We start from the raw sequence: 18,005 nt of genomic DNA, 5'->3' as shown, positions 1-18,005 counted from the left end.
GCGTAGGGGCAAGGTTACAAGACCAAAGGACCTCGGACTCCAAGTCGGTAAAAGGAAGTCCTACACCCAGCTTAGAGAAAAAAACAATCGTAAGCATAAAAGAATAGCTTCTCGGAACTTTCTAAAGGCGGGAAGCACACTCTCTCCTCGGACTCCGGGGCTACTAGCTCATAATCCCGCTCAGACTCCCTGTTCTCACAAATACTACACTCCCTACGGAACCTAACTAGATACTCAGAATCTACAACAGAAGGGACCCTTAGAGGAACAGGATCTACCCAACCAAGACCACTCGGAATCTTGGTCGACATTGCTTGAAACACCTTTCGAGACATAAAAAATCTTGCCTACAAAGAAGAATACAACAGCAAGCCAAAAATCACATAATAGGCAGACAGCAAAAAACCCATTCAGCAGAAGCAAGAAAACAAAAGTTCTTTTAGAAGAAAAAATGCAGTAACCCGAAAACAAAGTACCAAGAGAAAAGAGCCCCCCCCCACATACAAACAACCAAAACAATGGCGGCGCCTCTTTTCGGGGCAACCCCAGCATAGAAGAAAAAGAAACAAAAGCATATGTGCACAGCGAAAGTAAAGACGAGAAACAAACCTGGAAGAAAGGAAGAAAACGACGAGCTCCGATGTAAGAAGAACGAAAAACAACGCACAGAAAGAATCGGAGAAGAAGAACAGAGAGAAAGAAGGAAGATGCTCGAAAGAGAGGTGGTGAAAAACCCAGAAAAAGGGAAAGGGAACAGAATAAACAAAGAAAATGAGGAAAGGGGCAAATAAATAATGCCTTCACAGAGCCCGAACGGAAATCGAGGAGAAACGGTAAAAAGCAATAAATGCTGAAACGATCATTTTCAAAATTTTGAAAAGACGACTATGCCCGAACTCGACCTCTCAAAAGGACGAACTCGGACAGGGGCACTGTTCATACCCTGACCGAGCTCTCCAAACTCGGGAAGTTCGCAGAAGGTCCGACCTCGTCCCAAAGGCCCACGCCTAAGGTCGGACCTCGGACAAATAAAGAAGAAGGCCCATCAAAAGGAACGAAGCCCAAAACCTAAAGGCCGAAAAAGGCCTAGGAAAGGCGGTTCCACAAAAGATAGAGATAAGACTCCCAAAGATAAGATAAGATAAGAATATCTTATCCAGGGAAGATCACGACCAACCACTATAAATACACTGGAGCACCCAGGTATAACTCATACTCTAATTCTACTCAATATCTGCTTGGACCCATGCTAACTTAAGCATCGGAGTGTCATTGCAGGTACAACCCCCAGCCGCTCAGCACACCAAGCTCGGGTCACGGAACCCCTACCTCGGGTCTTGCCAGACGACCGAGCTACACGTTTCAGGTAACCCTCGGAACAATGCCAAACCAGTGGTCCAACCACAGAGGCGGCTAAATCCAGCCATGAAGGAGATGGTGCAGAAAGAGGTCACTAAATTACTAGAGGCTGGAATTATTTATCCTATTTCTGATAGCCCCTGGGTGAGCCCTGTCCAAGTTGTTCCCAAAAAGGGAGGCATGACAGTGGTTCATAATGAAAAAAATGAACTGGTTCCTACAAGGACAGTCACAGGGTGGCGTATGTGTATTGACTACAGAAGGCTCAATACAGCCACCAGAAAGGATCATTTTCCTTTACCATTCATAGACCAAATGCTAGAAAGACTAGCTGGTCATGACTATTACTGCTTTTTGGATGGCTACTCAGGCTACAACCAAATTGCAGTAGACCCCCAGGACCAAGAGAAAATAGCATTTACCTGACCTTCTGGCGTGTTTGCCTATAGGAGAATGCCTTTTGGTCTGTGCAATGCACCTGCAACCTTTCAGAGGTGCATGCTCTCTATCTTCTCAGACATGGTAGAGAAATTTTTGGAAGTCTTCATGGATGACTTTTCAGTATATGGAGACTCATTCAGCTCCTGTCTTAACCACCTATCACTTGTCCTGAAAAGATGCCAAGAGACTAACCTGGTTTTAAACTGGGAGAAATGTCACTTTATGGTGACTGAAGGAATTGTCCTTGGGCACAAAATTTCAAGCAGGGGAATAGAGGTGGATAAGGCAAAGGTAGAGGTAATTGAAAAATTACCACCACCTGCCAATGTTAAGGCAATCAGAAGCTTTCTTGGGCATGCAGGATTCTACAGAAGGTTTATAAAGGATTTTTCAAAAATTGCCAAGCCTCTAAGTAATCTGCTAGCTGCTGACACTCCATTTATCTTTGATAATGAGTGTCTGCAGGCATTTGAGACCCTGAAAGCTAAGCTGGTCACAGCACCAGTTATCTCTGCACCAGATTGGACATTGCCATTTGAATTAATGTGTGATGCCAGTGATCATGCCATTGGTGCAGTGTTGGGACAGAGGCATAACAAGCTTTTGCACGTCATTTATTATGCCAGCCGTGTTCTAAATGACGCACAAAAGAATTACACAACCACAGAGAAAGAGTTACTTGCAGTGGTTTATGCCATTGACAAGTTTAGATCCTACCTAGTGGGATCAAAGGTGATTGTGTACACTGACCATGCTGCTCTTAAATACCTACTCACAAAGCAGGATTCAAAACCCAGGCTTATCAGATGGGTGTTGCTTCTGCAAGAGTTTGATATAGAAATAAGAGACAGAAAAGGGACAGAAAACCAAGTGGCTGATCATCTGTCCCGAATAGAACCAGTAGCTGGGGCGTCCCTCCCTTCTACTGAGATCTCTGAGACTTTCCCAGATGAGCAACTCTTTGCCATTCAGGAAGCTCCATGGTTTGCAGATATGGCAAACTATAAAGCTGTGAGGTTCATACCCAAGGAGTACAGCAGAGTGCAAAGAAAGAAATTAATTTCAGATGCCAAGTACTACCTCTGGGATGAACCATATCTCTTTAAGAGATGTGCGGACGGAGTGATCCGCAGATGTGTACCCAGAGAAGAAGCACAAAAGATCTTATGGCATTGTCATGGATCACATTATGGAGGACATTTTGGAAGTGAGCGAACAGCCACTAAAGTCCTCCAGTGTGGCTTCTACTGGCCTACTCTCTATAAAGATTCCCGAGAGTTTGTGCGTAACTGTGACAGTTGCCAAAGAGCTGGTAACCTGCCTCACGGATATGCCATGCCTCAACAAGGGATATTAGAGATAGAATTGTTTGATGTATGGGGAATTGACTTCATGGGGCCATTCCCACCATCATACTCAAACACTTACATTCTGGTGGCAGTGGACTATATATCTAAGTGGGTAGAAGCAGTTGCTACACCCACTAATGATACCAAGACCGTGCTAAAATTCCTCCAGAAAAACATCTTCAGCAGATTTGGTGTTCCCAGAGTATTAATCAGTGATGGAGGCTCTCATTTCTGCAACAAACAGCTATACTCTGCTATGGTTAGATATGGAATCAGCCATAAAGTGGCAACTCCGTATCATCCACAGACAAATGGGCAAGCTGAAGTCTCTAACAGAGAGCTAAAAAGAATCCTAGAACGGACTGTGATGGCCCGAAGAAAGGATTGGGCAAAGAGCTTGGATGATGCTCTGTGGGCATACAGAACAGCATTCAAGACTCCTATAGGAACCTCTCCATACCAACTGGTGTATGGGAAGGCCTGTCATTTGCCTGTGGAACTGGAACATAAAGCCTATTGGGCAACCAGATTCCTAAACATGGATGCTCAGTTAGCTGGTGAGAAAAGACTGCTCCAGCTAAATGAGCTAGAGGAGTTCAGACTCAATGCCTTTGAAAATGCTAAAATTTATAAGGAAAAGGCAAAGAAGTGGCATGACAAGAGATTATCAACCAGAGTCTTTGAGCCAGGACAAAAAGTTCTGCTCTTCAACTCCAGGCTCAAATTATTTCCAGGAAAACTCAAATCCCGGTGGAGGGGTCCGTATGTGATTACAGGAGTGTCACCATATGGATATGTTGAGCTTCAGGATATTGACAGAAAGTTCATTGTTAATGGACAGAGAATCAAGCATTATCTTGAAGGCAATTTTGAGCAGGAATGCTCAAGATTGAGACTTGAGTGATTCTTAGCAGAAGTCCAGCTAAAGACAGTAAAGAAGCGCTTGCTGGGAGACAACCCAGTCATTAGGAGGGTATATGATTAGTTCTTACAAAGGCAAGTATCAAAAATGAAGGAATTCATAGAGTTACAGAAGGATTCAGCTCAAAAAGCAGAGAAAATGAGCTTACTGGCGAAAAAATGCCAGTAAGGGGCATTTTGGGCGTTAAACGCCAGAATGGGTACCATTCTGGGCGTTTAACGCCAGGAATGGTGCCATTTTGGGCGTTAAACGCCAGAATGGGCACCATTCTGGGCGTTTAACGCCAGGTGTGCAGCATCCTGGGCGTTCTGAAAAACGCCCAGTGACAAAGGATTTCTGGCGTTTAACGCCAGCCAGGGCACCTGGCTGGGCGTTAAACGCCCAAAAAGGGTAGCAAATGGGCGTTAAACGCCAGAATGGGTGCCATTCTGGGCGTTTAACGCCAGCTTGGTGGGGGGACCACAATTTTGTTTTCAACTCAATTTTTTTTCAAACTTTCCTCTTTTTAACCATACTCTTCTACAAAATCACACTTCAATCATTCATCATTCACTTTCAAATCTTCAAAAATCAAAACCATTCTTCAAATTTATTTCAAATCAATTACAAACATTGTTCAAAAATTTCACCATTTTCTCAATTTCTTTCCATATCTTCTCAAATCTCCTTTCAAATTTCTCTCTCCTTTTTCGAAAACTCCCCTCCCCACCTTATAAATACACGTTTGGCTCCCTCATTCCATCACACCATTCAAATTTCCTCTTCCTCCCCCTCTCTTCTCTCTTTTCTTTTGCTTGAGGACAAGCAAACCTCTAAGTTTGGTGTGCTTTTCCGTGATCACTAAGCCAAGATTCACCAAGATCATGGCTCCTAAGGGAAAACAAACCAATTTAAGAGGAAAGAAAGAGACTAATCCAAAGAATCTTTGGAATCAAGAGAAGTTCTTAACCAAAGAACATGAAGACCATTATCACAAAATAATGGGTCTGAGGTCAGTGATCCCGGAAGTAAAATTTGATCTGAAAGAAGATGAATATCCGGGGATCCAAGAGCAAATTCGAAACAGAGGATGGGAAGTTCTAACCAATCCTGAGACAAAGGTTGGAAGGAACATGGTTCAGGAATTCTACTCAAATCTTTGGCTGACAGATAAGCAGAGAATGACTGGAACCGCTTTTCATACCTATAGAACCATGGTCAGAGGGAAAGTCATGTACTTCCATCTGGACAAAATAAGAGAAATCTTCAAGTTGCCTCAACTGCAAGATGATCCTGACTCCTTTAATAGGAGGATGGTGAGAGTAGACAAAGGGTTGGATCAAGTTCTAGAGGACATATGCCTCCCTGGAACTAAGTGGATAACCAATTCTAAAGGTGTCCCAAACCAACTCAAGAGAGGAGACCTCAAACCAATTGCAAGAGGGTGGCTAGACTTCATTGGGCGTTCTATATTGCCCACTAGCAACCGTTCTGAGGTTACCATCAAGAGAGCAGTGATGATTCATTGCATTATGCTTGGAAGAGAAGTGGAGGTGCATCATGTGATTGCTTGTGAGATCTACACAATTGCAAATAAAAATTCCACTGAAGCCAAATTGGCTTACCCAAGCTTGATCTCCTTGCTCTGTAAAGAGGCTGGGGTGAAGATGGGAGTAGATGAGTTCATACCCATTGAACATCCAATCACCAAGAAGTCAATGGAAGGACAAGTGCAAGACAACTCTATCAAAAGGAGGGCGCATGAGTTCCTCCCTGAATTCCCTGAAATTGGCTACTGGGCCAGCCTAGAGGCATCTATCACCAAGTTGCAAGAGACTATGGAGCAACTTAAGGAAGAACAGCAGAATCAAAACTGCATGCTCTGCAAATTGCTGAAGGAACAAGAGAAGCAGGGGCGTGAAATTCAAGAGATGAAACGCCAAAAGCTCTCCTCCCAAGCTGAGGGAGCATCCATTTCTCAAAATCAAGGTTGTTGAGTCCTAATTCTGTGAAAACCTCTATCATTAGGAGCCTATTGTTTTCATTTTTTTTATTTTATTTTGTTTCATCTTATATTTAGTTTCTGAGTCTTGTTCTTAATTCATAATTAATAAAATTAAAGTTTATGCCTTAAAGCTATGAATGTCCTATGAATCCATCACCTCTCTTAAATGAAAAATGCTTTAATCACAAAAGAACAAGAAGTACAGGATTTCGAAATTTATCTCTGAAACTAGTTGAATTAGTTTGATGTGGTGACAATACTTTTTGTTTTCTGAATGAATGCTTGAACAGTGCATATGTCTTTTGAATTTGATGTTTTGAGAATGTTAAAAATTGTTGGCTCTTGAAAGAATGAGGAGAAAGAGAACTGTTATTGAGGATCTGAAAAATCATCAAAATTGATTCTTGAAGCAAGAAAAAGCAGTGAAAAAAAAAATTTCGAAAAAAAAAAGAAAAGAAAGAAAAAAAAAGAGAGAGAAATAAAGTTGTGAACCAAGGCAAAAAGAGTGTGCTTAAGAACCCTGGACACCTCTAATTGGGGACTTTAGCAAAGCTGAGTCACAATCTAAAAAGGTTCACCCAATTATGTGTCTGTGGCATGTATGTATCCGGTGGTAATACTGGAAGACAGAGTGCTTTGGGCCACAGCCAAGACTCATACACTAGCTATGTTCAAGAATCATTATACTTAACTAGGAGAATCAATAACACTATCTGAGTTCTGAGTTCTCATAGATGCCAATCATTCTGGACTTCAAAGGATAGAGTGAGATGCCAAAACTGTTCGGAGGCAAAAAGCTACTAGTCCCGCTCATCTAATTGGAGCTATGTTTCTTTGATATTTTGGAGTCTATAGTATATTCTCTTCTTTTTATCCTATTTTGATTTTCAGTTGCTTGGGGACAAGCAACAATTTAAGTTTGGTGTTGTGATGAGCGGATAATTTATACGCTTTTTGGCATTGTTTTTAGTATGTTTTTAGTATCTTTTAGTTAGTTTTTATTATATTTTTATTAGTTTTTATTTAAAATTCACTTTTCTAGACTTTACTATGAGTTTGTGTATTTTTCTGTGATTTCAGGTATTTTCTGGCTGAAATTGAAGGTTCTGAGCAAAAATCTGATCCAGAGACTGAAAAGGACTGCAGATGCTGTTGGATTCTGACCTCCCTGCACTCGAAGTGGATTTTCTGGAGCTACAGAAGCCCAATTGGCGCGCTCTCAACGGCATTGGAAAGTAGACATCCTGGGCTTTCCAGCAATATATAATAGTCCATACTTTGCCCAAGATTTGATGGCCCAAACCGGCGTAGCAAATCAGCATCAGAAATTCCAGCGTTAAACGCCGGAACTGGCATAAAACTTGGAGTTAAACGCCCAAACTGGCATGAAAGCTGGCGTTTAACTCCAGAAAAGGTCTCTACACGAAATTACTTCATTGCTCAGCCCAAGCACACACCAAGTGGGCCCGGAAGTGGATTTTTCTGTCATTTACTCATTTCTGTAAACCTTAGGATACTAGTTTACTATTTATAGGATCTTTTGACATTGTATCCGTACCTTATGACCTCATGACATTTTTACACGTTTCTTGTATACCTTCCACGGCATGAGTCTCTAAACCCCATGGTTGGGGGTGAGGAGCTCTGCTGTGTCTTGATGGATTAATGCAATTACTACTGTTTCTTATTCAATCATGCTGCTTCCATTCTAAGATATCACTTGCTCCTAACCCGGATGAATGTGATGATCCGTGACACTCATCATCATTCTCAACTATGAACATGTGCCTGACAACCACCTCTGTTCTACCTTAGATTAAGTAGATATCTCTTGGATTCTTTAATCGGAATCTTCGTGGTATAAGCTAGAACTGATGGCGGCATTCAAGAGAGTCCGGAAGGTCTAAACCTTGTCTGTGGTATTCTGAGTAGGACTCAATGATTGAATGACTGTGACGTGCTTCAAACTCCTGAAGGCGGGGCGTTAGTGACAGACGCAAAAGAATCACTGGATTCTATTCCGGCCTGATTGAGAACCGACAGATGATTAGCCTATGCTGTGACAGAGCATCAGGGACGTATTTTCACTGAGAGGATGGGAGGTAGCCACTGACAACGGTGAAACCCTACATACAGCTTGCCATGGAAGGAGCCTTGCGTGTTTGATGAAGATGACAGTAGGAAAGCAGAGATTCGGAAGATGGAGCATCTCCAAAGCCTCAGCCTATTCTCCATTACTGCAAAACAAGTACCTTTTTCATGTTCTTTTGCTTTTTACAATCAATCCTGATAATTTCTGATATCCTGACTAAGATTTACAAGGTAACCATAGCTTGCTTCAAGCCGACAATCTCCGTGGGATCGACCCTTGCTCACGCAAGGTATTACTTGGACGACCCAGTGCACTTGCTGGTTAGTTGTGCGGGATTGCAAAAGTGTTATTGCAATTTCGTGCACCACGCTTACGCATGGATGAGGTTGTGCTCCCAGCACAATGCTAGCACAAAGCGCGCACAACTCTCTGGTTTTTGTACTAGAAGTTGCAGAAGTGCAATCCGCGCGCGCGCGCACAGCGTGCTAGCGCGCCGATGCCCTTTTTTTTTTGCCCAAAAAGCAGAAAAAATGTCCAAGAGCTCCCTATAATGTCCAAAACTCTTCTTTATTCAATCAAATATCAAACAATTCACAAAAATGCAATTTGATTTTAGGATTTATTCATCTACTACTAATGAATACAACATACTAACAACCAATCTTTACTAACAAATCAATATGAAATGAAAATCTACCTACAATGGCAACTCAAATCACTTATTAAACAAAACTAAAAGAGGATGGAAAGAGTTTACCATGGTGGGGTGTCTCCCACCTAGCACTTTTAGTTTAAGTCCTTAAGTTGGACATTTTGAGGAGCTTATTGTCATGGTGGCTTATGTTTGTACTCATCCTTGAATCTCCAAGGATCTTTGATTCTCAATTGGTTGACAGAATTTCCAACCATCTTCATCAAGCTTGGGCAAAGTTCTACCCAAGATATGAGTCTCCATAGTTGGTCTTCACATAGCGAACCGGGATCCCATATCTTGTTTTCGCACCTGTTTTCAATTTGGTCTTCATACTCTTTCTTTCCGGGTGGTTGACATATAGAATTCTCTTTAACATACCAAGCCTTCCGTCGAGACCCTTGTAAAGTGGCATTCTTCCAATCATCGTTCCTATACCTTGAAGCTTTGACCTTAATGAGCCTAATTCCTAACTTGCAACCACTACACAACTCATTTTTGCTTTTAATTCCACAAAGAGCTCTAAGTTGTCCATCCGTTTCAATCAAACCATATTCAAGCGAGAAAGTAAAGCTTATGGATAAGAATTTTACCCACTTGAATGTTGTGTTGGACGGTGACTCGGGAAGGGGGACCTCCCCACACTTAGACAATACAAGGTCTACTTCCTTGTGCTCTTCTTTGTGTATTTCCACCTCTTTGTGAGCTTCCTCGATTTCAACCTTTCCCCTTTTATCACATAGCTTGGTGTTGTCTTCAAGAACTTTGATTTCTTGCCTAATGGGAGGTGATTCAATTTTGGATAGAAATTCATTGATGAATAAATCCATTTCTTGGTCAACCTCTTCATATTCTTCAATTTCGATATACACCATGCCAACTTTTCCCTCTTGGTAGCTCTCTTTTGATTCACTCTCTTCTTCATTGTTCACCAAGGGTATGGGAGGTTGTGCACACTCTTCTATAATTTTAACTCCATGTCCAATGGGAGAGGGTTCCATTGTAGAGAGAAATTCATCCATGATTGAATCCATCTCTTGATAAGCCTCTTCCAAGTCTCCAACGATGATATGCCTTGGAGGTTGCGCGCCCTCCTCAACATCAATATCAAGCTTCTTGGAAGAGTGCTCCATGATGCTACATTCCCATGGACTTTCAACATCTCCTAAATCTTCAACCACTTCTTCCTTTTCTTCAATGATCATAGGCTCCTCCAATTGTTCCAACACAAAACTTAATTCTCCCTTCTCCACCGGATTTTCCAATTTCTCCTTCATACTTTGCTCTTCTTTTGACTTTTCACATGTGGTCACGGAAGTACCTTGAGTATTCAAGCATTGGTGGGCTAAAGTGTGCACCACCTTGGTCAAATTGGTTACAAACTCAAGTGTATCCCGCTTCATGGCTTCTTGTCCTTGGAGTAACAAAGTGAGAGGATCGTCTATTGGGGCTTGGGGTGAATAGGAAGGTTCGTTATTTTGGAGAGAGGGTTCATGGTAGGAAGGTGGTTCCTCTTGGTAAGGGTATGGAGATGGTGAGTGTTGAGGTGGTTCATGGTAGTAATCTTGATAGGGTTGTGGTGGTTCTAAAGGTTCTTGCTCATAATGGTCATAAGAATATGGTATGGATGATTGGTCATATGATGGATATGGATCATAGGGCGGTGTTTGGTAATGAAAGGCTTGTGAGAATGGTTGAGGTTCATGTTGAGGATGAGATTCATAGGCATATGATGGTGGTTGTTAAGTGTCACAAAAAGAGTCCTCATAGCCGTTAAATTGGCATGCATTAGGATGGGAATTATACCTATAAGTATCTGGAGGTTGTTGCCAATAGGAGTGATCAATTCCTTGAGGCTCCTCCCATCTTTGTTGGCTCCATCCATGGTACATGTTGCCATTAAGGTCCATATTTCCTACAACACAATTAGAACCAAACTCAAAGCCAAAGTGAGAATTCATAGTGAGAGAACAAAATAAAACTAACAAAAATTAAGAAACAAACAAAAGATAAATCTATTCACAATATTCACATATGTACAATAACCAATAACATAACACCATTGCAAATCCCCGGCAACGGCGCCATTTTGATGATTTGGATTTTTGACGGTTTAGAATTTCACAAATGAAATCTCATTGAAGTATAGTTCTAAACCAACAATAATCCTTTCATCCAAAAATTTGTTTCTCACAAGTACAAACCCCTAAAATCTATAAACCGAAGTATTTAAACCTCGGATCGTTCTCCCTAGGATTTACAATAAAGTGTCTTGTTATTGGTTAGAAATATGTTTTGGAGTTTTGGATAAGAAGCATGAAAAGTAGATGGCAATGAAAATAAACTAACAACTATAAAAGGCTCTTGGCAAGGTATGAAAATTAGAAGTCCTATCCTAGTTATCCTTCTCAATTGTGATGAGAATTGTTCATTGCTACCTGGTGCGCGAAATTGTGAACAATACTTTTCACAACTCTTATAATCCCCGGTAATGGCTCCAAAAACGTGGTAGCTCAATACCATGGCATTACACAACTTCGCACAACTAACCAGCAAGTGCACTAGGTCGTCCAAGTAATACCTTAAGGGTCGATCCCACGGAGATTGTTAGCATTGAAGCAAGCTATGGTCATCTTGTAAATCTTAGTCAGGCAAACTCAAATATATATGATGATGAACGAAAATAATATAAAAGATGAAGATAGAGATACTTATGTATATCATTGGTGTAAGAGCTTCAGACAAGTGCATGAAGATGCCTTCCCTTCCGTCTCTCTGCTTTCCTACTGCCTTCATCCAATCCTTCTTACTCCTTTCCATGGCAAGCTTGTGTAGGGTTTCACTGTTGTCAGCAGCTACCTCCCATCCTCTCAGTGAAAGCGATTGCATATGTCCTGTCACGGCATAGCGGAATTCAGCTGTCGGTTCTCAGTCAGGCCGGAATAATATCCATTGATACTTTTGCGTCTGTCACTAACGCCCTAGCCTGCTAGGAGTTTGAAGCACGTCACAGTCATTCAGTCATTGAATCCTACTCAGAATACCACAGACAAGGTTAGACCTTCCGGATTCTCTTGAATGCTGCCATTAGTTCTTGCCTATACCACGAAGACTCTGATCTCACGGAATGGTTGGCTCGTTTGTCAGGCGAGCACTCGGTTGTCAGGCGATCAACCATGCATCGTGCAATCAGGAATCCAAGAGATATTCACTAAGCCTCAGATGCTTGTAGAACAAGAATGGTTGTCAGTCACCTTGTTCATGAGTGAGAATGGTGATGGGCGTCAATCATCACCTTCATCATGTTGAAGAACAAGTGATATCTTGGATAAAGAACAAGCGGAATTGAATGGAAGAACAATAGTAATTGCATTAATACTCGAGGTACAGCAGAGCTCCACACCTTAATCTATGGTGTGTAGAAACTCCACCGTTGAAAATACATAAGAACAAGGTCTAGGCATGGCCGAATGGCCAGCCTCCCAAAGGTCTAAGATAGCATAAAACAAAGATAGCTACCAAAAAGCCTCCCTAATACAATAGTAAAAGGTCCTACTTATAGAAAACTAGTACATAGATGAGTAAATGACATAAAAATCCACTTCCGGGCCCACTTGGTGTGTGCTTGGGCTGAGCAATGAAGCTTTTTCGTGTAGAGACTCTCCTTGGAGTTAAACGCCAGCTTTAGTGCCAGTTTGGGCGTTTAACTCCCAATTAGGTGCCAGTTCCGGCGTTTAACGCTGGAATTTCTTGAGGTGACTTTGAACGCCGGTTTGGGCCATCAAATCTTGGGCAAAGTATGGACTATTATATATTGCTGGAAAGCCCAGGATGTCTACTTTCCAACGCCGTTGAGAGCGCGCCAATTGAGCTTCTGTAGCTCCAGAAAATCCACTTCGAGTTCAGGGAGGTCAGAATCCAACAGCATCTGCGGTCCTTTTGAGTCTCTGGATCAGATTTTTGCTCAGGTCCCTCAATTTCAGCCAGAAAATACCTGAAATCACAGAAAAACACACAAACTCATAGTAAAGTCCAGAAAAGTGAAATTTAATTAAAAACTAATAAAAATATAATAAAAACTAACTAAATCATAACAAAAACATACTAAAAACAATGCCAAAAAGTATACAAATTATCCGCTCATCACAACACCAAACTTAAATTGTTGCTTGTCCCCAAGCAACTGAAAATCAAATAAGATAAAAAGAAGAGAATATGCAATGAACTCCAAAAACATCTATGAAGATCAGTATTAATTAGATGAGCGGGGCTTTTATCTTTTTGCTTCTGAATAGTTTTGGCATCTCATTCTATCCCTTGTAATTCAGAATGATTGGCTTCCTTAGGAACTTAGAATCCGGATAGTGTTAATGATTCTCCTAGTAAAGTATGATGATTCTTGAACATAGCTATTTATTGAGTCTTGGCTGTGGCCCAAAGCACTCTGCCTTCCAGTATTACCACCGGATACATACATGCCACAGACACATAATTGGGTGAACCTTTTCAGATTGTGACTCAGCTTTGCTAAAGTCCCCAATTAGAGGTGTCCAGGGTTCTTAAGCACACTCTTATTGCCTTGGATCACAACTTTATTTCTTTCTTTTTCTTTCTTTTTTTTCGATTTTTTTTTTCGTTTGCTTTTTCTCTTTTTTTTTTTTTTGTATTCACTGCTTTTTCTTGCTTCAAGAATCATTTTTAATGATTTTTCAGATCCTCAGTAACATGTCTCCTTTTTCATCATTCTTTCAAGAGCCAACATTCATGAACCACAAGTTCAAAAGACATATGCACTGTTCAAGCATACATTCAGAGAACAAAAGGGTTGCCACCACATCAAAATAATTAAACTATTATAAAATTCAGAATTCATGCAATTCTTCTCCTTTTCAATTAAGAACAATTTTTATTCAAGAAAGGTGATGGATTCATAGGACATTCATAACTTTAAGGCATAGACACTAAGACACTAATGATCACAAGACACAAACATAACATAAAGCATAAAAATCGAAAAACAGAAGAATAAAGAACAAGGAAATCAAGGAACGGGTCCACCTTAGTGATGGCGGCTCTTTCTTGCTCTTGAAGATCCTATGGAGTGCTTGAGCTCCTCAATGTCTCTTCCTTGTCTTTTTTGCTCCTCCCTCATGATTCTTTGGTCTTCTCTAATTTCATGGAGGAGAATGGAGTGTTCTTGATGCTCCACCCTTAGTTGTCCCATGTTGGAACTCAATTCTCCTAGGGAGGTGTTTAGTTGCTCCCAATAGTTTTGTGGAGGAAAGTGCATCCCTTGAGGAATCTCAGGGATCTCTTGGTGAGAGGGGTCTCTTGTGTACTCCATCCTTTTCTTGGTGATGGGCTTGTCCTCATCAATGGGGGTATCTCCCTCTATGTCAACTCAACTGAATAACAGAGGTGACAGATGAGATGAGGAAAGGCTAACCTTGCCAAAGTGGAGGTCTTGTCCGCCACCTTGTAGAGTTCTTGGGCTATAACCTCATGAACTTCTATTTCTTCTCCAATCATGATGCTATGGATCATGATGGCCGGTCTATGGTAACTTCGGACCGGTTGCTAGTGGGAATGATTGAGCGTTGTATGAACTCTAACCATCCTCTAGCCACGGGCTTGAGGTCATGCCTTCTTAATTGAACCAGCTTGCCTCTTGAATCTTGCTTCCATTGTGCGCCCTCTTCACATATGGTTGTGAGGACTTGGTCCAACCTTTGATCAAAGTTGACCCTTCTAGTGTAAGGATGCTCATCTCCTTGCATCATAGGCAAGTTGAACGCCACCCTCACACTCTCCGGACTAAAATCCAAGTATTTCCCCGAACCATAGTGAGATAATTCTTTGGATTCGGGTTCACACTTTGGTCATGGTTCTTGGTGATCCATGCATTGGCATAGAACTCTTGAACCATCAAGATTCCGACTTGTTGAATGGGGTTGGTAAGTACTTCCCAACCTCTTCTTCGGATCTCATGGCGGATCTCCGGATATTCACCCTTTTTGAGTGAAAAGGGGACCTCGGGGATCACCTTCTTCAAGGCCACAACTTCATAGAAGTGGTCTTGATGCACCCTTGAGAGGAATCTATCCATCTCCCATGACTCGGAGGTGGAAGCTTTTGCCTTCCCTTTCCTCTTTCTAGAGGTTTCTCCGGCCTTGGATGCCATAAACGGTTATGGAAAAACGAAAAAGCAACGCTTTTACCACACCAAACTTAAAATGTTTGCTCGTTCTCGAGCAAAAGAAGAAAGAAGAGAGTAGAAGAAGAAGAAATGAGGAAGAGGGGGAAGGTGGTGTGTTCGGCCAAGAAGGGAAAGAAGGGGTGTTTAGGTTGTGTGAAAATGAAGGGTTGAAGAAGGGTATATATAGGAGAGAGGGGGGGTAATGGTTTGGCCATGATGGGTGGGTTTGGGAGGGAAAGTGGTTTGAATTTGAAGGGTGAGGTTGGTGGGGATTTATGAAGGATGGATGTGAGTGGTGAAGAGAAAGATGGGATTTGATAGGTGAAGGGTTTTTGGGGAAGAGGTATTGAGGTGATTGGTGAATGGGGGAAGAAGAGAGAAAGTGATGGTGGGGTCCTATGGGGTCCACAGATCCTGTGGTGTCAAGGAAAAGTCATCCCTGCACCAAATGTTGCTCAAAATCACGTTTTGAGCTATTTCTGGCGTTAAACGCCGGGCTGGTGCCCATTCCTGGCGTTTAATGCCAGGTTGTTGCCCTTTACTGGCGTTTAACGCCAGTCTGGTGCCCCTTTCTGGCGTTAAACGCCCAGAATGGTGCCAGACTGGGCGTTAAACGCCCAACAGCTAGTATTACTGGCGTTTGAACGCCAGCTTCTTCTCCTCCAGGGTGTGCTATTTTTCTTCCTGTTTTTCATTCTGTTTTTGCTTTTTTCATTGTTTTGTGACTTCTTATGATCATCACCTACAAAAAAGATAAAATAACAAAAGAAAATAGTTAACTATAAAACATTGGGTTGCCTCCCAACAAGCGCTTCTTTAATGTCATTAGCTTGACAGAGGACTCTCATGGAGCCTCAGAAATGCTCAGAACCATGTTGGAACCTCCCAACACCAAACTTAGAGTTTGAATGTGGGGGTTCAACACCAAACTTAGAGTTTGGTTGTGGCCTCCCAACACCAAACTTAGAGTTTGGTTGTGGGGGCTCTGCTTGGCTCTGTTTTGAGAGAAGCTCTTCATGCTTCCTCTCCATGATGATAGAGGGATGTCCTTGGGCCTTAAACACCAAGGATTCTTCATTCACTTGAATGATCAACTCTCCTCTATCAACATCAATCACAGCCTTTGCTGTGGCTAGGAAGGGTCTGCCAAGGATGATGGATTCATCCATGCACTTCCCAGTCTCTAGGACTATGAAATCAGTAGGGATGTAATGGTCTTCAATCTTCACCAAAACATTCTCTACAAGTCCATGAGCTTGTTTTCTTGAATTGTCTGCCATCTCTAATGAGATTCTTGCAGCTTGCACCTCAAAGATCCCTAATTTCTCCATTACAGAGAGGGGCATGAGGTTTACACTTGACCCTAAGTCACACAAGGCCTTCTGAAGGTCATGGTGCCTATGGTACAAGGTATAGAAAACTTCCCAGGATCCTGCCTCTTTGAGGCAGTTTCTGCCTAGACAAGTCATCCAGTTCTTTGGTGAGCAAGGGAGGTTCATCCTCCCAAGTCTCATTTCCAAATAACTTGTCATTTAGCTTCATGATTGCTCCAAGGTATTTAACAACTTGCTCTTCAGTGACATACTCATCCTCTTCAGAGGAAGAATACTCATCAGAGCTCATGAATGGCAGAAGTAAGTCCAATGGAATCTCTATGGTCTCATTTTGAGCCTCAGATTCCCATTGGAACTCAGAGGAGATTGGTACACGCCCACTGAGGTCTTCCTTAGTGGCGTCCTCCTTCTCTCTTTCCTCTCCACATTCGGCCATGGTTATGGCTTTGCACTCTCCTTTTGGATTTTCTTCTGTATTACTTGGGAGAGTACTAGGAGGGAGTTCAGTAACTTTCTTGCTCAGCTGACCCACTTGTCCTTCCAAATTTCTGATGGAGGACCTTGTTTCATTCATGAAACTTTGAGTGGTCTTTATTAGATCAGAGACCATTGTTGCTAAGTCAGAAGTATTCTGCTTAGAACTCTCTGTCTGTTGCTGAGAAGATGATGGAAAAGGCTTGCTATTGCTAAACCTGTTTCTTCCACCATTATTGTTATTGAAACCTTGTTGAGGTCTCTCTTGATTCTTCCATGAGAGATTTGGGTGCTTTCTCCATGAAGAATTATAGGTGTTTCCATAGGGTTCTCCTAGGTAATTCACCTCTTCCATGGAAGGGTTCTCAGGATCATAAGCTTCTTCCTCAGATGAAGCATCCTTAGTACTGTTTGGTGCATTTTGCATTCCAGACAGACTTTGAGAAATCAAATTGACTTGTTGAGTCAATATCTTGTTCTGGGCCAATATGGCATTCAGAGTGTCAATCTCAAGAACTCCTTTCTTCTGACTAGTCCCATTGTTCACAGGATTCCTTTCAGAAGTGTACATGAATTGGTTATTTGCAACCATTTCAATCAATTCTTGAGCTTCTGCAGGCGTCTTCTTCAGATGAAGAGATCCTCCAGCAGAGCTATCCAAAGACATCTTGGATAGTTCAGAAAGACCATCATAGAAAATACCTATGATGCTCCATTCAGAAAGCATGTCTGAGGGACATCTTCTGATTAATTGTTTGTATCTTTCCCAAGCTTCATAGAGGGATTCTCCATCCTTCTGTCTGAAGGTCTGGACTTCCACTCTAAGCTTACTCCATCTTTGTGGTGGAAAGAACTTTGCCAAGAAGGTATTGACTAGCTTTTCCCAAGAGTCCAAGCTTTAGGTTGAGAATCCAACCATATTCTAGCTCTGCCTCTTACAGCAAAAGGGAATAGCATCAGTCTGTAGACCTCAGGGTTAACCCCATTAGTCTTGACTGTGTCACAGATTTGCAAGAATTCAGCTAAGAACTGATGAGGATCTTCCATTGGAAGTCCATGGAACTTGCAATTCTGTTGCATTAGAGAAACTAATTGAGGCTTAAGCTCAAAGTTGTTTGCTCCAATGGCAGGGATAGAGATGCTTCTCCCATAAAAATCAGGAG

The 18,005-nt window shown here is 41.9% G+C and overlaps 1 non-coding gene across 1 annotated transcript; it reads left to right on the top strand.

Annotated features, from left to right (window-relative positions):
• Positions 1–17,563: 17,563 nt before the first annotated feature.
• Positions 17,564–17,671, top strand: LOC130942709 (small nucleolar RNA R71). Its single transcript, XR_009071269.1, has one exon. It is a non-coding gene; the product is annotated as a small nucleolar RNA R71 (small nucleolar RNA).
• The last annotated feature ends 334 nt before the right edge of the window (positions 17,672–18,005 follow it).

This window comes from Arachis stenosperma, chromosome 7, assembly GCF_014773155.1.
Source record: "Arachis stenosperma cultivar V10309 chromosome 7, arast.V10309.gnm1.PFL2, whole genome shotgun sequence".
Classification (NCBI taxonomy): domain Eukaryota; kingdom Viridiplantae; phylum Streptophyta; class Magnoliopsida; order Fabales; family Fabaceae; genus Arachis; species Arachis stenosperma.
Note: the sequence above shows the minus strand (reverse complement) of the source record. Positions and strands in the feature narration are given on the sequence as shown.